Raw genomic sequence first — 21,225 nt, 5'->3', positions numbered from 1 at the left:
TGACTGGGGAGGTTGCATTTCTGTCTGAGCTGTGCTTGGCCTTGCGTGAGTTTGTCCAATTGCTTTTTGAACCCTGTAATGCCTCTGACACTCAGGGTGTCTTGTACTGGGAAAGTCTTCAGTCTAACAATGCATTATGTGAAGTATTTCCTCTGCTCCTCCTGTGTCTGATGCCTGACGGTTACATTTGGTGTCTCTTGTATTGTGGGAAATTATATGCCTTTGGGCTGTTGGGCATCTTAACAGACTTTGACCTGTCCCACCTGGCCATGCTCCCTTCCCAATCAGCTGAGCTATTTTCTGCTTGCATATTGTATCTGAGTGTGCTTGCTGCCTTTCACTCCACCTTGACTGATACCAATATCTTTCAGCATCATTAACAAGATATGACAATGTCAAGCCATTTAGAGATACCAATTCTTTTTTGTATGTAGTGTGGTTTTGTGTCACTTGAGCTTAAGGTAAGACCCTCTGTTGCTTGTGTCTTGCCAGAAGCTTAGTAAGAAACAACTTTCCTATCTGGTAATAAGGTTGCAACTTTCAATTGGTTTTTAATTATTAGTATTTTTATGGTGACTGAGATGATGTACAGGCATAATGTGAAACCCTTCTCTGTAATTACTACTTATATCTAGGACAAGAATCCTCTTAAATTTCCAGTATGTTGGAGACTCTTAGTTCCAAGCGATTATGCGATTATCCTTTTTGCAAAGAAAAAGCTGCTTAAAATTTTATTGTTTAGAAGTTTGTGTGAAGAGGGCTGGTTAAAATTACTGGTTGTTGTTCAAAGGATTTCAAACTATGCTTTGCCAGATCAGCAACGAGATTAGTTGTTGAGTGATGTGGAAAAATATACTGGCATGGATGGTTTCTTTTCTGCCAATGAAAATGACTATAGATTAATGCCTGAGACTTATATTTCAGTATTTCTGTAAGTCTGCAGAAGTTATTGCTCAATGGTATAGTACAGCAATGTGTCATGTTTTCCAATAAAAATTATCCAGATGGACTTACATACGACTGTCGAGCACAGTATGTGAGAAGTATATCGTCTCAGGTATTAGTGTAAATGCGTGTGTTCCTCTTAGATTTTTTTCAGTATATTTGATTTTTTTTTATTTTTTAGCTTGGGATTTTATTGTTTTGAATCAGAGATGTCATCTTAAAATACAGCAGCTTTTTTTAGTAATACAAGGTTGTCTTAATATTTCATTTTATTCTTTTCTAGTTTTATCACAGCAAGAAAGTAATATGAGCTTAGCAACTTTGAGTTGACAGCACAGTTACCATTTAAAAATGCTAAGCACTTCCTTACCCAGCTCTTCAGAATTGACACACCCAGTTGTTCCCAGCTGTGGAAGGGTACTTAGCAAAACAAAGCCATGAAGTGAGAACTTGCTTAGACAAATATCAGACTTCGGTTCTGATTGAATTTGCTATCCCAATTATCATTTTAAAAGGAGGCATCCTAGTGTGGGATAATACATGAAACTATTAAATGTACTAAGCCAAACTTCTGTGTAAGAATTCACTATGCTATCTTAAATAGCTTTTTTTATAAAACTAACACAAACCTCCTGATGTTAGTTTTATTGTAATAATTTTATTCTTCAATAAATATAAAAATATTTGACTCCTATTAATGTTATTACTATGGGTTTATATTCAGAGTAGGTCTTGAGTGAAACAAAAATATTGTCTTGTAAGATGGCTGCAAGTATCTCAGAACCCGCCATATCTCAGAATATGATATTTGGATAAGGCCTTCAACTTTTTGCTGCTCTGTACTTCTTGTTTATTCATCTTCAGATCTATATACTAAATGAAGTAGAAATCATATAAAGTAAACAGATAATCCTGTCAGAGAAATCTTGCTGAAGTATAAATAAGTGTATAAATCAGGTGGAGTAAGAGAGCCCTGACATTTCTAACTTTTGGATAGTATTAACTATCAATTTAGAGGTCCTTTAGCACAATTATTTTTCATAACTTCCTAAAGCAAAAAACAATCCTGGAAAAAAAAATTGCAATGCTTTCTGTAGCACAAAGCTTTATATATCTAGAGCCAACTAGAGAGAAGTAACGACAGTTATCTGTCATGCTCATCATTGTGTTCATGCATTTCAGAAGCTAAATTTTTGAGACAGGCTCTCTTTCCACAAAAACATTGTTTGGAGATCAGATGTGTGTTTAAAGTAAAGCTTGAGAAAATGAAATATTTGCTTATGACCCCATCACTTAGCCTGTATTCTGTTGCTTTTCCTCCATCTGAGGCAGTATACATTTTATAGGGATTTCTAATGATTAAACTTTTAAAAATGAACAATTATACTGATTTATACAAACAATCTCTTTTAAACATATGTACAGAATTTCTACAAGCCATATCACAAGTGTTGTACCATACTAAACTACCCTTTCCTTTTAGGGGCTGTCAGAAAGTAAGCCTTCTTAGCACTGAGTTAAGCCAAACGCAAAACGTTCTCTGGTACCTACCTTCTTTATCCCATAAGTTAGATCACTGTAAAACTAGTGCCTCCTTTCAGTGATGAAATTTCTTTACTTATCTTTTCTGGTGCAGTTGAAAAATGTGCAGATATAGGGTGCTGAAAATACTGTTAAATCAGTAGCAAAAAGGGTTTGAATGTAGATGTAGCATCTTTGAGTTCGTTCTTCATGTGCTAGGAAAGGAACTGCACAAAAGTAGATTTTAGCTTCTAATAGATTTAATTTATGTATGTATGCTGATGTTTCTCATGAGTTTAATGTTTTTCCTGTCTCGTCTTGAGGAAAATGATGGGTTTCCTGATTTCACTTATTTCTCATTGAGGATGCTTTCTTCTTCAGGGTCAATGAAGGCAAAGTAAAATTTCAGTTCATATATTATACATGTTACAGCTGCTGAATAGATCATTGAAGAAAGCAATCCGTGTAGGAAGTCCTGAAAAGGTGGTCTTTCCGAGTGGAGAATTATTGTCAGTGCTCTTAGGAATTTGTTTTGCACACCTGTAGTGCCTGTATTTGTGTTGATGCCTACATGGGAATCTCAGCTGTCATTTAGAAAGCCCAGCTTTGTTCTTCCTAATGGTACAGTTGGAACGAAAGTTTTTACCAAAATGTGCTGTGAGACTAGATAGAAAATAGAGAACATTTTTTAAAAGAAACAGTGATTTGGTAGGAAGAGAGAGAGGGTCTCTGACTCTTCAAATGCTTGTAATTCAATCATGAACATTGGACAGCTAGTCTCAGCCTTTTGGGGAATTCTTTAGGTTTGCTTTGCCAGTAACACTCAGCAATTTGAACTGTCTGGCAATTGACTTAGCTAAAGGTTTGAGATGTAATAAGAAACACTTCTGAGACTAGTATCCCATCTTGTCCTTCACAAAGAACTGCCCAATTTTGATCAAAGGAGGCACAGTCTAACACCATGGAAGTAGAGATTTTAAAAAAAAAAAAAAAAAAGATAAGAGAATGTGAGTCAATTTGTGGTCAGGTAGCTCAGAGTTGGTGTCTGTTGTTGATAATATTGAATTCATACTTGGGTCTTCTTGCGTATCTAATGTGCTTACAAAGTTAGTATAGCTTCTTGAATTCTTTTTTACTCAAGAATCTCAGGTTTATAATGACAGTACATGATAGACCTGAGCCTGAGTTTGCTGTAGTGATTTAATGTTATGAAGAAACACACAATATGAGTTGAAAAACCTAGTTCTAATTTGGCTTCTTAAAAAAAAAAAAAAAAAAAAAAAACACACCCCAAACACAAAACGGAAACACCCTTTCCTGCCTTTTTATTTTGTGTAGAACAGAAAGTTGTGGACTGGATGAAAGCCAAGAGCTTCAATGCAAGAAATATCACGGTAGTTAGCCCTAAACTCAAACTTATACCTGTGTAAGGTGTCCAGATGGTACCTGTATGACTGAAAAGTCAATCAATCCAAAGGCACAGAGTTTTAAGAAACTATCCTTGAATTCACATTGAGGGGGAAAGGATTAAAAGAATGAGTTTTGTGGAATGAAAACTTTTTTTTAACCAAAATTTTATTAGAATAATGAATGCTGCTTTTTAAGATCATTTTCTGACATCCAGGGAAATAACACTTCTTACACATGTGGTTGTAATAGGGTTTTATTGTGGTAACTAAGTTTCCTAGTGACTACCCTTGAAATGGAAAAGTGCAGCACCCTCACTACAGAATAATTTAGAAATGTTCCTATGACTTTGTAAGTGTGGAAATTTTTTTGCTATGGACATTTTCATAGAATTGAGTAATATTCACAGCAGCTAATCTTCCTGGGCATATCCATATTTTAAACATTAAAATTGGTGTGTTCATATAGCTTGTGATAACTCCTTTCAAGATCACGCATTTCACATGTTACTTTTATCTATACCAATCACTGTCACACAGAGGTTAAAAAAGAAACAAAATTGAAATAAGTGTATTTCATCCGTCATGTCATGCTGTTGTGCTTGGTGTACAATACTCTCACGTGTCATTAATTTGCATAACTTTTAAATCATTCCAGTAAAACCATTGTAGGTAACAAAATGTTCCAGACTTTGGACCATACCTTCCAGGAACTAACCTCCAACTCCAACAGTATAAACTCTATAAAATGTTGGGTGCGGTACTATATAATCTTTCAACTTTCTGTGAAGTTTCTGATCATGAAGAGAAGTGTTTGAGATTGTTCACTTTTTCTGTTGAGTAATTTAAGAGTTATGTACATTTTTATGGGATTATATTCTTGATGGTGTTCGATTACCATTTATCTATTTTATGAGATGATTTTGCTGAAAGAATGACAAACTTCTAGGTATATCTGTAGCTAGAAGCATACAGAGTCTGAACAAATTTGGAGAAAATGACATAAGTGTATGGTAGTAATACTGAGAGTAATTCAGTTATTTTTAGTAACACGTATCCATAGTCTTATTGGTATTTAAATACCCGTGCTACAAAACGGAAAGATTTGGTGAAGGAGGTTACAGTAACTTCTTGCTAAAAGATCTTGGTTTCTTCAAAGTTGTTATTCTTGATCCTAATACATTTTAAAAGCATCTCTGGAAAAAAAAAATGGGTTTTGTATCCCCACAAAAGTTACTACTATGCCTCTACAGTGTTTTTCAAAGCTCTTTTGCTTTGTGTTCAAAGAAATGTCTCTAACTTCTTAGGGTTCCCTTTAGAATCCTTCTAAATCTTATGCACCTCTAAGCTTGTACACCAATTACTCATTTGTAAGCATGTACAACAATACCATAACTTCCCTGGATTAAACACAGTTTATAAATCAAGGCAGTGGGGAGAGGAAGTGGTGATTTTGGATTTTTTCTTTTTCCTTTTTTTCCTCTTTGCTTGGAAAAATATGGTTGTCTGAGTTTGGGTGTTAAAGGACTTCTAAAAAGAAAAAGGTTGTATTACTTCCATGTCAATTATACAGAAAACTACACAAATTTACAATCTTATCTTTAATTGCATTTTACTGTTAAATTGCTGAAGTTCAGTTAGCTTTTCAGTAGACAGAACAGACCAATAGAAGAGCTCATACTTTTAAATATTGGAGGAAACTGATGTCTTGAAGCTTTCCACCAATACAAGAATTTGTCAGTTAACTGTACTCTGTAAATTGGGAAAATGAAGCTGAACAGTATATTGACAGCTCTAGATCATACTTGATACAAAATCCTACTTTGGGGCATTTTTATTCCTGTGCTGTGATGAATATTATTGTTACAGTGCTTTCAGAGGTTTCAACTCTTATTATCACTTAATTGGAGAACTTAAATTGTATCCTTCAAGGTGACATTAACAGGTTTTCTACTGTGTTACTACAGAACATAATGGTAATACAGTAATAAATGCAAATACTTTTTGTGGAGCACATGTTGAGAAGGTTGCAGGGTTTTTCCGTTTTGTCACTGAGATCAGTTAAATCAAATCCTGTCCTGTCACATGGTTAAAAGAAGACACTGGGGGGCAGGGGGGAAGACTACTAAACAGGCATGCTTGGCCACATGAGGCATGATCTTTTTACATTTCTTTAAATGATGGTTCTTTTATGTCTTAAAAATAAAAAGACACCACCACAAAACACAACTAGAGAAAAAGGCTGAAAAAGCTGGATTATCAAGCTCAGGATCTCAAAGCCCCAACCTCCAGTGAACTTGTAGCCCAGTAGCCTCCAGTGAATTTGCTCCATTTTATCATTGTCTCCTGTCCCCTGTCCTGGGAGACACCAATCTGGAAGCATCAATATATATTGTGGTGTAACAAGTCTTGAAGGAGGGGATGATCACGGCCATCAACCTGTGCCCATGCTCCCTTTTTGCACAGCTCCCCACCCTCCTGTGCTGTGACAGGGGTTAGTCCGTCCCAGGGGCAGGACTTGGACTTCGTTCTCTCTGAAAGTCTGGAGGTTCCCGCAGAGCCAGTCCTTCTGCCTGCCCTGCTGTTTCTGACTGGCAACCCTGCCCTGCTGCGTATCGACTTCACCCTCCCTGTGTTCCTGTAGGCTTGGCAGCAAGGCGTTATCAGAAACCAACTCAAAAAAAGATGTTAAAGTTGCTGTGGCAGGTTACTCAGACTAGAGTAAGGAGGTTGAGTAATGTGATCTATATTTCCTATTTCCTTTCTCTTCTAGAAAAAGCATCCTGTGAATGTAAACATGTACACACCTTTGAACCCAGTACGTAAAGATACTCATCAATTGACGTGGATTCCAATGCATGATATGATAAACTATTTAACTGGGGTGGGGAAAGGGAGGCTAAGTTCAAAATACTTTTGCTTTGGCAAAAGATATTAAATTAGATAGCCACTTGTGCCCTGTGAATTAGTGCTCAAATGTGCATGTCAGACTTACGATGCAATAATGTACGCTTCTTAACTCTGTGACCTGATGTTTATAAGATGCTGTCAGCAGTAATCATTTTCTAGGGTGAGAGATGTGCTTGGTAAAACGCTACCTAAAAATGCCCAAGTTAACAGAAGGCATAATATACTTACGTATGGTTTGACTTTAAGATGCATTCTATTTCCATCACAGAGCTATGGAATTATGGAATTACTGTTCAGTTCTGTAAACTAATCCTAATCTGTCCAAATTTACCAGTATTCACAAGTCTAGTAAGCAGCTTTTTAATAATCTTTTGCAGACTAATTTTTCAGAAATGTTATTCTCTATTTGTACAAAATAGAAGGAAAACGTGGGTTACTTAAGTTAGAACAGAAAAATCAGGACAATTCAAATTTCTTGTAGAAAACGATAAGCTCTGGAACAGCTGATACAGCCCAAGCCTGAAATAACAGGGTTAAGAGTTTTTGTAAAAGTGTCTGTTCAGTGGCAGTCAAAAAAGTCCTACAGAGAAATAGAACCCAATCATTGCTAAGACTTATGAGGACTAGGAAAAACAATGGCACATTATTGCGCTGCTGTGGGTAATCTGGAGTTTGGCAGTGTCATAAATACCACCTGAAGCTTTGGACTTGGATCACTTTCCCTTTTGCCATTCTCCCACCTCACCTAAATACCCCCAAAATAAAACTATGGCACTGGGAGATCTGCATTCTTGTGACAATTCTCTGACCATAAGTAGGAGTAGTTTCTGCTGCTGGTTTAAAGATGCTAGGTGTCCTTGGTCAGAAAGAGAGGCAATGGATGAAGAGGGGAGGTGGACAAAGCAATGAGCAACAAATGAACATAGAAACCTCACTAGGAAATGGTATGGCAGAGTAGTTCAACTAGTCTCAGTGTCTCATGCTATAAGAATAATCAACCAAACGAAGGGGTAGCAGGCTTCCTTGTTAAAAGAAGCTGTGTAAGATAAGTTTGCTTGAGTTCAGAGGGTAATGGAAGAGAAATTTCTTAAGAGTTACTTAACACAGGGAAACCATATCTAACTTGGGAAGTGCCTGAGGGAGAAGCATCTTGCTTGCTCTATTTTTACTCTTCCTTAGGCAACCATTCAGAATCCCATACTCCTGTGTAACCTTGGCTAGACCGGGTTTTGATCTGGCCCAACGTGGACACTCCTGAGTGAGTTTTGGCAAAGGTCACATCCAGTGAAAGCTGGTTTTAACTTGTGTAAATTTTTGATGACTGCCTCCAAGAAAGCATGGCTGATGAAAGAAACCAGGCACAAATTTTATGGAAGCAAATAATTTGATTTTTCCAAATCAGTCAAACAATCTACTATTGTTAAGCTTTAGCAAGTGTGGAATGTTGTATACAGAGATTGAAGAGGTGAATAAAACTGTTGTGGGGAGGGATTATACACCTTTTAATCTAGACCAGTATTTCGCTACTTCTACACGTAGCCAGGTTTTGCTATTGTGAAAGGAAAAATATTATGAATTCTTAGAAATTTTAACTTTTCTTTCATCAAACCATTTGGTATTTTAGTAAGAGCTTAATAAGAATAATTGGAATGGCTGAAGTTCTCTGCCAATAAGCTGGCACATATATTTGCATATGCTATATTCAGCATCGTTACTGAAAACCTACTTTTGCTCTAAAAAGATCAGTTAATTTAAGAGGTTTTGTTACTGGTTTTGGCATGGGTAATGTAACTGGAAGATCACACATCAGATGGTTATGCAGAAGGTACACCCACCCAGCTTGAATAACCACAGAAGATGCATCAGTAATGATATTCCTCTGCTGTGCTCATCCTGCAAAACACTTGCTTTTGCTGTGCAGAACACTTTATTCTTTGAAATACGGACTCTTCTCTTGTATTCGATGTTGATTGCTGTTGAGAAATCATACAGAAGCCACTTAGCAGTAGTTACTAATTAGTGTTATTCGACATTTCATTATGATGTTTTGTTCCTTCAAGAGGAAAATAATTACATTGTAAAAGAATAACTTTTATAAGTAACAGTATGTCCTTCTGAGACACTTTCCTCTTTTAGCTGTGACCAAATTCTTCAGTTTAATTCAGTCTTTTCTAATACTATTTGAATAACCCGCAAATGCATTCAGCAAGTCAATTTGTTTAATTATGGCATAACCCATACAGAAGCTTCCAGTTACTCGGGTGGTATAGTCAGTCTAGGGTGGTGATTGCCACCAAAATAATGTGACTGTGCTTGTAAATTTCTTTTTACTTTCCTATCCTGTACTCTTTTTCATTGTTTGGGTAGGACTGTAAGCCTATGAATCCATGGGCTGATGGCAGACAGTGTACAAGCCCACAATCTTGAGCTTTGTTTGCTGGGGTCCACATGAATGGTGGCTGCACAGTAGCTGCTCGCAGCTGTGCACCAGGCTCTGTGTGCAGGAGGACAAATTCAGCTCATCAGATGCCTTCCCAGTACTGTCGTGGAAAGAGCATACAGTATTGCCTCAGGTACTCAGAATGAACTAGGCAGGTAGCCTGTGTTTGTACTGTTGGGTGTCTGCCAAAGTTGCTTGATAAATTTACTTCTTTTAATGGACAGTGCGAGTATTATCAAGAGAAAAGCTGGAGTGAAGTGCTGGCGCTTGTCGGTTTTGTCAGGAAGTGTGTTTGCACAATAAGGTGCTGCAGTGAAAGGGCAGAGAAATGTGTGTGGGAGAAAGCTGGACAAGGTAAAAACTGAGAAGAATCTGAAGGCAAGGGTTGGATTCACACTTCTGAAACTCAGTTCAAGTGTGAGTTGTGAAATCTTCACTACTCCAACTGAAATAGGGCTGAGAAGAGAGAGGAAATCTTACTTTTGAAAACAAACTTAACGTATCAAATATCTCTTCTTCCTAGGATTTCTTAGCCTTTTTTTCCCAAAAGATGAATTTTGTAATGAAAAAGTGCTGTGGCTTGAAAAACTGTCTAAATAGAAATACACACTGAACATAAAGATATATGAGGAGAATAAAAAATCAAGTCCTGGTTCCCTCCAGCAGCTCAAATACGAGCACATAAATGAAAATGGTGAAGTAGAAGTAGGTCAAAAAGCAGAGACTTCCCTTTCCTAAGTAGCATAGGCTCTGAAGAAGAAAGGAGTATACTGGTTTAGACAGTACACAGCTTCTCTTTGTTTTAAATGAACAGAGTAGATCTGCGCAATGAAGTGTACTGGGTTGACTTAGTGCCTGGACTGTGGGAGCAGCAGCACGTTTGCTAACACTGAGCTGCAGCCCAGAGCTTTGTCCTACCATGGTGCCTCCAGAGCTTGTGTGTCATGGCTATGTGTGACTGCATCCCACTGGAGTAGCATCGTGCCATGGCTTTGTCCTCACTTCTCTTTCCCTGTCCGCAAGAGTTTTAGTATTTCTGTGCTGCTTAGTGTAGCTATCTAACCTGAGCTTTACTTAAATTGCTGTGTTGCTCTACACATCTCGTTAGAAGATAACGTAGCGAGAACAAAAGAAAGGAATTACAGTAAAATCAGATGCAAAGCTAACGTTAAAGAATACAGTTTTTTATTATTAACTGTGGTGGAGAAATGGATCTCAGCTGGTCACAGAAGCATAGCAACCTATTGTCAGCATCACCAAAATCCATCTTCCCATTCTCAAATGCAGCACCTCTTAGGGCAGAATGATTTCATTTGCATACCCACAGGTGTTTTTCCTCATTTTCATAGAGGAACCTGAACTGAAAGACTCTGCATGGGCTTAATTTCAGTCCAGGGGAGGTGGGGAAGCAGTGAACACTCTGAGCTTCTTCTTTTCTGTTATGCAGGAATGTATTTGTGTGGTTTCCTTTGTGCAAAAATGAAGGTATGTTACTGATCAGTCAGAGGAGGGAGAAGCTCGCTTTTATTTCCTGGGGAAGGAATCTTTTTGATGGAAATGTACCCAAGGCATAGGTAGTTATGTAAGGAGCTTTTGTTTGCGAAATTTTTGTCAGGAAAGCAAATATCTTCATGTTCCTAGAAACTGTTTGGTCAGGCTTAATTGCATGTAGGTTTTGGCATACAGTGTTTAATGGAACATGTTCCTGTTATTTGTGCATCTGTAGACACAGGAGAGATTGGGTTCCTTGTGAGCTGAAATAAGTAGCAGTGAGAGTGGTGGAAGAACATTACTGAACAGTGTTTTTTTAATTTCTACCTTAGTCCATGAGAGAATTCTCCAGCTAATTATTTCAGGTTACTTCAGCTCTTGGTACTGTGGCATCTTTGTCAATGTTACATATTTAATTACGAAAGCTGCTTTCAATTTCAAAACTAGTGTATTAAGGTCAGTGTTTACCTGTAAAATTTTCTAGAATCAGCATTTTCCTGTAAATGAAGAAGGCATAGCATAATCTCAGTTTAAGGTCCTTTTACTGTAGGTGATCAATGTGCCACTGCTTCTGTGGTTTGGAAATAGCCTTCTGATAACTCTCCAGCTAATTTAGGATAGGATACTTGATGAAGATGCTTTTTTCTCTTCTCATTCTTCATTGCTTGGGCCTCTCTGCCACACAACTTGCAAAACAAACAGCAACACTGGGGAGCCTCAAAGAGTGCCTGCTTTGAAGTAGAAGACAGGTGACAGTTATAAAAGGTTATTCTTTAATGGTATTACAAAACGTAGCTGTAGAGCTTTTCATCCATTTCCTTAATAAGTTGTGTAATGCCCTGATCCACACACAGAAAAAAATAGTGGGTAATTATTAGGGGGGAAAAAAAATTATTTTCCTTGGTGGTGGAGGATATTGCAGTAATTTGTTTTAAGCTAGGATTTGAAAGTATCTGGTTTATTGAATAGATTGCTGTTCAGTGATGGTCAACTCAGCGAGATACAGGAATAAAGAAAAGAGTGTGAGGAAACTGGGATAGTCATAGAATCATAGAACGGCTTGGGTTGGAAGGCATCTTAAAGCTTATTTAGTTCTAACCCCACTGCCGTAGGCAGGGATGCCACCCACTAGATCAGGTTGCCCAGGGCCTCATCCAACCTGGCCTTAAACTCCTCCAGGGATGGGGCATCCACAGCTTCTCTGGGCAGCCCTGTAGAAGACAGGGCAGAAAAAAAAAGTAGATTCATTAAATAAAGCAAATTGCAGTTTATTCTAATATTTCTTCACTTTAAAAGCAAACAAAAACCACACAACTGTACCTGTAATAAATCTGATAACTAAGAGAGTACATGATATTGTGTTCATGGAATAGGATTGCTTTTCTGGTTTGACTTTGATAATGACTACACTAAAGCTGGCTTACCCCGGTGGTGCTCCCTGGCTGGTCTTCTACTTGTGGAAACACTTTGGTAAGGCTCAGTTATACGTGTGAAATGCAGAATCTGCTGTGCTAACAAAAATTAGCAAAAAGAAAAGGCTTTTTTTTTCCTTGAAGAAAGCATAATTTCAAAGCAGTTTTCATCTTTAGACGTTGCTCTGAAATGAGGGGCATGTTAGTGAACATACTGGGGAGGGGGGTAGTTGGTATGACGCTCAGAATGAGTGTATTTAGATTTTACACGTTGTAAATGAGCATAAAATGAATTTAAATGTGTCTTGTATGTTAAAAAAGGTCTGTTTACTTCATAAGTTGCTGATTTCTGTTCTTGTTTCAGCCTTCATCAGTGCTAAAATTCCAGTGTCGCTGCTTAAAAAGAGAAGGGATTAGGGGATGCTCGACAGGATGCTTTTTTTTTCCTTGCATAGAATATCTGTCTTTAATGCATTGTTCTTTTCCTGACAGCTTTTCTTTGTGAAATATTGCCTGTTTTTTGTTGGTAACTTTATTATATAAAAAAGCTCAAATATATTCATCTGTGTACATGTCCTGTGTCTGTTAGCCGTTTCCCCCCCACCCAGAGGCTTAAGTAACTGCGTAATTTTTAATAATGGTTCATATAATTATATGCTTGATGCTCTGTCCAGAGTTCCTGCAACAGTTCTGGATTTTTTTTCCCTAGTGAAAGCTTCTACAGATTCTTTCCAGCCTGAAAAAAAAAAGAGGTACATACTTTTATATTTACTCAATGTGCTGTTTTCCAGGTGAGGAGCTTTAAATGCAGTGTGGTAGAGGCCTTAATATTAATTATCCTTCTTTTTCACAGAGCAATAAATATCTGACTACTGAAGTGGTTCTGAATCAGTGTCTTCCAATAAGTTAGCATCAAACAGATGGCTGATTTGTTATAGCATGAGCTGTTTTTGATGGAACTGATTTATGTTATTAGAAACGAGGCTTGCATAACTTACGCTGCAGTATAAGCTATTTTTGAGTATTCAAAGAACTTGTACACTCTACTATGCCATTAATGTATTTCCTCGATGATGATGATGACTGTTGCATTTTCTACCTTCACTTGCTGAAAAAGACATCTAGAATACTGACTAAACTTTAAGATACAGACTTCAGCAGATTAATTGGATCATGAACTGCACCTGTACTGACATGTAGGAAGGATAACACTTAAAGAGCACTCCAGTTATGTTTTTCATGGCTGCCTTCTCCACCTGTCTATTGCTATGCAGCAAGAAAGGGAAAGTATACTGCAAAAAAAGTTAGTGTAGGTTTTTATTGCCAGGCAGTGTTGTGTGGATAACATGGGTCAACATTTTGCCACCTGGCAACCTTGAGCATTATCATTGTGTTTGCTTATCTCTCACGTATGCTTTCTCTGGGTCAAAGGATGAAGGTGTTTCCATCCCATTTGTTTCCCCTGTGCTTTATGGTGGTTGTCTGAGTCAAGAAGTGCCTTAGTTTTGCTGCACTTTGACAACCTACTCCTAAACCACCAGCAGAGACTGATCTATTCTCCTTGTTGGAGAATGATACTGATTACTCCTCTATTGCACCGAGTTAACTACTACTTGTAGTTCTGTTAGCTTGGTGGTGAAAAGAGAGGGAGACCTTGGAAGTTATCCCGAATCTTGCTGTTGCAATGTGCACCCTGGAGATGTGCACCCTGGAGATGAGACCTGTGAGATCCTTCCCTAACTGCATTTTCAGGTTAACTGCATTTCAGGTAGGCTAGCAACTCTATAATTAAATGTAATCAAGAGGAGAAACATCCGATTAGTTTTATCGAATTACCTTTGCATTTCTCATTCTGTCTATAATAGAAGTCTTCACTGGGGGATGATAAGGCCTTGTCTTTTAATTGAATTGGAAAACAGTGAATACAGCCACAGAAGTGTTGCTGTTGGGACTTCTAAATTCAAAGAGGACTAAGAACTTGAGATCAAAAGGGCTGTTTCCACAGACACCTCCAAAGTCTGGATTTAGTATTTGCTAATGCAATGTGTGGACTCTTCCCTAGGAAGCTGAGCCTTGTAGCTCACTGTTGCAATTGACATACTTTGAAGTTTAATCATTAGTTTGATATAATCTTTGCAATGATTAAATGCAATAATGATTGCAATTCACAGCCTTTATAAGAGATCCTTTCATAGAGATATGTTTAAGCCATGGATTCCTAGACAAGTTTTTAGGTTTCTATTTACCTTATCAGGGTCAAAATTTCTGCCCGGTTGTTGTGTGGAAATTAGAATCATAGAATCATTAGGGTTGGAAAAGACCTCCAAGATCATCTGGTCCAACCATCACCCTACTACCAATGTCACCTGCTAAACCATGTCCCTAAGCACCAGGTCCAACCTTTCCTTGAACACCCCCAGGGATGGTGACACCACCACCTCCCTGGGCGACCCATTCCGATGCCTGACTGCTCTTTCTGAGAAGAAGTGTCTCCTCATTTCCAACCTAAACCTCCCCTGGCACAACTTGAGGCCATCCCTTCTAGTCCTATCACTAGTTACCTGTGAGAAGATGCTGACCCCTAGCTGCCCACAACTTCCTTTCAGGTAGTTGTAGAGGATTGTTAGGTAGAGGATCTCTAGATTAACCTATTCCAGATCCTAAGTGTTGTTTCATTATCCAGGCTTTGCAGTTTGAGTGGCTTCTGGGAATGATAGCTTACAACCACCATGTGTGTTTTAAGGAGCCTACTTCTGGCCAGACAGTTGGGGAAATTCTGCAGATGGCTAACTGCAGTTTCCAGGAGTTAGTGCATATAGTATCTACTTTCTCATGAGAAGGAAGATTCCTAATTTAGCATTTACTCATACACTCATTAAAAATGTTGGGAATATTGCCATGGCCTCACTTGGAGCAGAATTGGATCCTTTTGTTCCACTCCCTCCCTACCACCAGATTGAGTTGTAATGGCTTGTTGGAGCATTTTGGTGGTGTCTTAATTGGTGTATTAAGCTTTTTTCCTCAGTCATCAGTTTCGTGGTACAAATTACATACTTCATGAGTACCCGTGAAAAGAGATGGTGTGAGATCATCTACAGTTTTGTGGTTGGGATTGTTTTTCCATATCATTAATTTTGTTCGAGGTTTTATTTTCAGACTCCTTTAAGTTGACAACAGAAACTCTAGCACATTTGGTTGCAGTAGCCTGGGATGCTTGGAATATTGTTTGATATAAATTCTCCAACTCCAGAGGTATATGGTCATACTGGGGGGGGAGGGCCAGGGGAGGTGATTTTGTGGTTTTTTTTTGCCTCCCCCTTTTTGCCTCCCACACAGACCTTCTAACATTCTGGCAAAGCAAGTATTTGGACTTTTACCCATTCTCTCACTTTGCAGCAAAGAAGCATTCATTTTTCCAACATTAAAAACTTGGCCAGAAAACTTGACCTCAAACGCTTAATGTTTTGAGCAAATGTTTTAAAATACCCTCTATCTTGGCTGCTTAAAGCAGTTTTAAAGTGCTTTTGTCCACTGGGGTGGACAGATTTCTTTTTCCACCAAAAAGCAAATACTTATCCGGTGATATTGATAGGAACAAATTGAATTCAGTCATTTCATATGTTATAGAAATAGATCTGAAGCTTTAAGGAACCTGAATAAGAATAGTTACATTCTTAAGTAGCTCCACTACATGGGCATGTTGCAGGAACTGAGGACAGAAGGTGAGAATTCTAGCAAATATGGAAAATAGTATCTGCTCATCTTAGATCTTGTCTGCTCCCCAAAAAAAGAGGGCATGTTTTTGCTAAGAGTTAGTTAAAAATTTCACTTTGTGAAGTTTATTTTATTTTTATTATAACTTGGTAGTGTTTGTTTTTTTAATTTTTGTTTCTGTTTGATGCCATGTCGTCTTGGAGAGCTAATTTCAGGAAGTATGTTCTCTTCCAGCATTTTTTCCAATAAGGCTGAATAAATAAACATTTAATTCTGCATTCATTGAAGGGCTCTTTCCTAGTTCTGAATCTGTCTTCCCAATGAAGGCAGTTGGAAAAAAAGGTAGGAAATATTAAAGTCTGATTGTATTTCTGTGATCTACTTATCTCACTTTTTTTTGGGTACACGTGCTTCAACTCAAGTTGATAGAGAACTGGCTTTCATAGAGAAAAGTCAGGTTCCGTCTGTGTCATGTTTTTGTGCTCTGTGTGGTGAGTGATGATGTGATCTGTGTTGCTAGAATAACTCAAAGAAATATAAAGAAAATAAGGCAAAATCTTACAAAGGAAGCATTGTAACTCCTTCAGTGCTTTTTGATTGTGAGATATTTTGCCAAAATATTACCTACAAAAGCCAGTAGTCCTTTAAAGTTTCTATTCCAAGTGTAGACATTAAACTAAATGATTCAGCCATGCAGTAGTGATTTACGTTTACTTAAGGACAAATTCCAACATAGCTTTAACTTTTTTCCGAAAATATTTATCATGGGATAAGTTGCACTTACCTTGTACCTCCATTTTGTCATCTGTCCATCTCTATAAATTGATCTAAATTACTTCAAAAATCCCAGTTCTATGATATTTTCCCCAAAAGCTGTGCTTTTAGTAATCCTGCTTTAAAATGTTAAAGTATTTGTTCTTTAACGCTGAGGCAAAAGTTGAAAATATAAAGAAGGGCTGGGGCTGACGCTGCCCTGGTTGTCAGTTTCAAATTTTTGTCTTCATCCAGCATTGAGGGATCAGCAATATTCATGTCCATGTTCAGACAGTTCAGGCTAGTGGATGTTCCATCAGCCTCAGTTTTTGCAATCGTAGTTATTTTGTGGTGCAAAGGAATGGGAAAGTCCAGCCTTTATAGCTGGCTTGGTTACCTCTTTTCACCTAGCAGCTGGCAAAAGGCATGTCCTTTCCTGTGTAATGTAATACAGGCATCCAAAATAAGATAACCAGACTATGGTTAGATAGTCAGAGAATCCAGAGATTCTCCAGGGAATATTTTGTTTTGAATGGTAAATAAACTTTGTCCTCCTCTGGCTCCCAGGCAGAGATGGTGACTGGAGTGGACTAAAGTCTAGACCACCTCCCAATCACGGGCCATAGCAGAGGCATCTGTAATTTTTTCTCTAAACTATTAGTGAGTCACCTCTATGCACTGAATTGTTTTCTGTGTATGCATTAGAACAACAGCAACCAAGTAAATACCTGTTTGCACTGTTGAAACTCAATATGAGCACAGGCATGAGCATAGTGATACTTGGTATAAGTTACTGCCAGTCATCTTTTTTTCTTTGTCAACCGGTATGTTATTTGCCAAATATGAGGTATAACTTATATTGTATAGACATGATGTTTTTAGACTTTTTTGTACCCCTAAAAATTAAATAAACCTCCTGAAGTTACTGTTGAGTATTATGAACTGTAATAAACTTTTGCTTATACGCAAGGAGTTTGTACATCAGCGCCTGTTTGCTTGACAAAAAAAAAAAAAATTACGTTTACTGAATCTTTTTCAGAGCATGGGGCAAGGCAGGAGATTGAAGTCAGAGTTTATTCTCCTATCTGATTATATAGTCTATTAAAAAAAAAAACTGTCTCTCTGAGTAAGCAAAGATGGATAACCTGCCAAATCCTACCTATTCCTCAGGGACCACCACCGAATGCTTTTTCCTAATTGAACAATTGTATTAATCCTGGGTGTTGAGGGCAAAAGAGTGCGCACAGGCAGTTGCTAGGGAATGGTTTGTACATGGAAAATTTTTTACCCTAGCTTACCTTGCAGTAAGTTGTTTATCTATACCCTGAGTTGGTGCAGAGGTGTCTGAGCAATACTCAGAGGGAGTAAATGAGTCAGTGTTGAGGGCTATTCTACAAAATTACCTCTAGTATCTGTCTGTGGGAAGAGGGGATATTGAAATGCTGTCATTAGATGGAGGAGTGGGAGTGAAAAGGACAACAGTATAGGAAATACTTAATTTAATAATGGCAAAGAGGCATCAGGCAATAGAGGAAAGTGAGTATTGGTATTGCCTTGAAAAAATGCTGAGTTGCCATGGTTGCTGCAGTTCAGCTAAAGCAAATAATGTACTTTATACAGAATACTTTTTTTGTGACTTGCTGTTGAACTATTTCTGTGCTAGTTTACAGTTGTACCTTCATGTATTCTTGTATGCATTCCTAAAATCATACAGGACTGCACCGAATTGCCTATTTTGATACTTATTATTCAGAACGACCCCACAGATATACCAGCTAGTCCTTTTGGAAAGAAAGCTAACATGCTGTGTATGTTCCACGTATGGACTTCTATTCAGATTAATCTACAAAATTTACACAAGTTGGTGTAGTTTGGTAGGGATGACTGAATGTAGGGAAAGGTTCTTCAAAACTGAATGCAATAGAAGCTAATGTAGATGAACCATACAGAAAAGGAGCAGTCAACAAAGCCATGCTAATGATATTAAAGAACATTAAAGTATTTCTAATACATTAAAATTTGAGCAGAAGGGTGCAGGTACCCCTCAATCCCCTCTTTCTCTGCCAGCTGTTACTGCAGCGATGATCCCTCCCTCTCCCTCTGCCAAGTCCTGACCCATGAGGGGCACTCGGGTTATCAGCCAGGCTCCTCTGCACAGCCTTGTTCTTCTGGCACTGTATTTTGTGGATTTGGTGTGGGGTGTGGCTTTTTATTTTTCTGTAATTTATTTGACAGGTATGTTGCCTGCCCTGCAACATCCTGAACGTTAGTTTCCTCTTGGGGGGAGCCCATGGCTTATGCTGAGATATGAGGAAGCTGGCAGAAATGGGCCACCCAGGGAGGGGCTGGAAAAGAGTGTGAGGAAATGGATGATATGAGTGTCCTGTAACTCGCCAGGGTTGATGCGCGTTTCTAGAAGTGCCTGTTTTTGTTTTGATAAGAGATTTAAGAATAGCATGGGAGCATAATGGGTGAGATCAGCAAGGAAGCACCGTGCCGGAGAGGCAGTATGAAGGGACGGGCTCTGAGGCGATGGACAGGGCTGTGTTCCCACGGAGGGTGTTGGCCAGCTGAATTCCCTCACTGCCTTTCCCCTCTTGGGCATCCTTCTCTTCCCCACCCCTTGGCCCCTTCATTAGCAGGGCAGGGTGTGGGGTGGGGACAGGCTGCTTCGCCACCAGGGCTCACGGAGCTCCGTGCTACGTGCCGGTGGTTTTGTAGGGGCATGGAGAAACGCTTTCTGCCGTCATTTTACACCTGACACCGTATACGGTTACAATGTAAGTGGCACGGGGGTGCGGTGGATACGTTGCTATGGAAAATACATGTGCTTTTTGTATTTATAGAGCAGTCGAGTAGGAAGGTGCGTTCTCAAAAGCTGTTCTCAAACGCTTCTGCAATAACTAGACCATTCTGTTTGCAGCAATCTCAGCGGCGAGCTGTGGCTCTCAGGGCTGAGTATCAGTTCGCTAAGAATCCAAGTGCTGGCTGGAGGAATGTCCTCATGTTTCCATACCCATGCCACAGTCCTGTTGTCCATTGAAGCCTTTCTATTCTGAGCAGCATGCGGGAATTCAGTGAAATCCGATAACGGCAATATTAATAGCAGTTGAGTAGGTGTCCAAAGAGGTTAAAACTTAGCACAAGTCTGCTGCTAGTTGGACAGACAGCGTTTGTCTCCTGTGTGGCTTACCTCGGCAGGGGCGGAGAACCCTTCGAACCCTCCGTCTTCCTCAGACACGTAAGTGAGGGTGGTTGTCGGGCTGGAATGCCTGGAGCTCAGCAAGGAGCCTTGTTCTGCCCCTGGGTCAGGACAAGGCTTTCCCAAGCCCTTCAGAGGGCATCTGGGTGGTGGAACCGCTACCTGGGTGGGTAGAAAGTGAGAAGGAGAGCACCGATACTTCTGTTGAAACTGAAGTCTCTTTTCTGTGTAAGTCCTGTGTTAGTAAGAAATGTAGCATGGAGGAAGGGATGGGAAACAGATAGCTTTGGCAGCTGTCAGGTTGTTTGGGGTACTCGTCACCAAGGGAAGGGTTTGGCACTGGGCACGGTGCATTTGTCACTGGCACATTCCTTTCTGTCAGTGGGAGTGTCTCCGTCCCTTCTTCCTCTTTGTAAATGGAACCAGAGTTATCTTATCTCTCATGACCACATCATTACTACTCAGCAGATAGCTCATTTAGGGGAAGAGGATTCTCTGATATAGTTAGATTTTGTTAATTCTGCATCGATATCTGCATTTCATGTGCATTTCTACACTAGAAACAGACCTTCAGAAAGCCACGTTTTCTGAAAGGGGTGCTGGAAAATCATCTTCCAAGATTTTGCTCTGACATCTTGTAACTTGGTTTTGGTCTTAAGCTCCATGTTGATTTTCTCCTTGGAAAGCAACAAAGTCAAGTGTCAAAGTAGAGCTGTTGCCATGAATTGATGGTTTCTGGATTTAATATATATTAGGATATCAGGGAAGCAAACCAAATAATGTGTTAGGAAAACAAAATCCAAACCACTGGGTATATTTAATAAAAGGTTTTAAATCAGTCAACCTGAACATAGCTACTTATAGTACACTGCTCTATTGTACAGAGACACAGAAGATAGATGTATGCAAGTGTTGGCATTTCCAGTGGATATGTTTTATGATTTGTTAAAGTTGAGTTGATTTTTTCTTCAACTACTACAATCTGCTTGCCACTGTAAGTTGTATGACTGTCCTGTACAATTTTTTTTGAAATACCTCAAAGTACATCAAAATAACAGAAAGCTTTCCTTGCGCCTCAAAACCAAGCACCTCTCTGCTGTCGTGTGGCCATGTGCTGTCTCCGCTGTCATGTTGAGGCAGTATGAGGCTGTACGAGTGTGGCGTAAAACAGATGAGTGAGCTAATTGGGGCATTAAAAAATGTATATTAGAAAAACCCAAACAGAGAAACTGGCTCAGCCCTGTGGTCCTGACTCACAGTGTGATTCAGAGCTGTGTTGGCATAACCACAGGGCAGCAAACAGAGGCGGCTGGAAGGGGAAGGGAGACCAGGAAATCCTGAAGGTAGAGCTGCTGCCAAAGCCTTTGTATTGTCAGGCAAGGGCTTAGTGACTAATTTTGCTATTTAACCTTGAGCAAACAGTGGAGCTGA

At 39.0% G+C, this 21,225-nt stretch overlaps 1 protein-coding gene and 1 long non-coding RNA gene across 40 annotated transcripts in view; one reads left to right on the top strand and one right to left on the bottom strand.

The window, feature by feature from the left end:
* LMO7 (LIM domain 7) overlaps window positions 1–21,225 on the top strand; it is a 130,329-nt gene that overhangs the window by 59,898 nt on the left and 49,206 nt on the right. Inside the window, exon 1 of one of the 39 annotated variants that reach the window (XM_040540022.1) lies at window positions 19,250–19,372. The exons of 37 other annotated variants lie outside the window; for them this stretch is intronic. The gene's annotated coding sequence lies outside the window, so the exon portion shown is untranslated. Of the gene's footprint in view, window positions 1–19,249; window positions 19,373–19,808; window positions 19,834–21,225 lie in introns of those variants that run through there. One more of the 39 variants, XM_040540060.1, reaches the window with a different exon arrangement.
* LOC121061430 lies at window positions 10,389–17,516 on the bottom strand. The gene is made up of 2 exons (XR_005815089.1): window positions 16,624–17,516; window positions 10,389–11,924 (listed from the first exon to the last, which is right to left on the bottom strand). It is a non-coding gene; the product is annotated as an uncharacterized LOC121061430 (long non-coding RNA).

This window comes from Cygnus olor, chromosome 1 (genome assembly GCF_009769625.2).
Source record: "Cygnus olor isolate bCygOlo1 chromosome 1, bCygOlo1.pri.v2, whole genome shotgun sequence".
Lineage (NCBI taxonomy): Eukaryota > Metazoa > Chordata > Aves > Anseriformes > Anatidae > Cygnus > Cygnus olor.
Note: the sequence above shows the minus strand (reverse complement) of the source record. Positions and strands in the feature narration are given on the sequence as shown.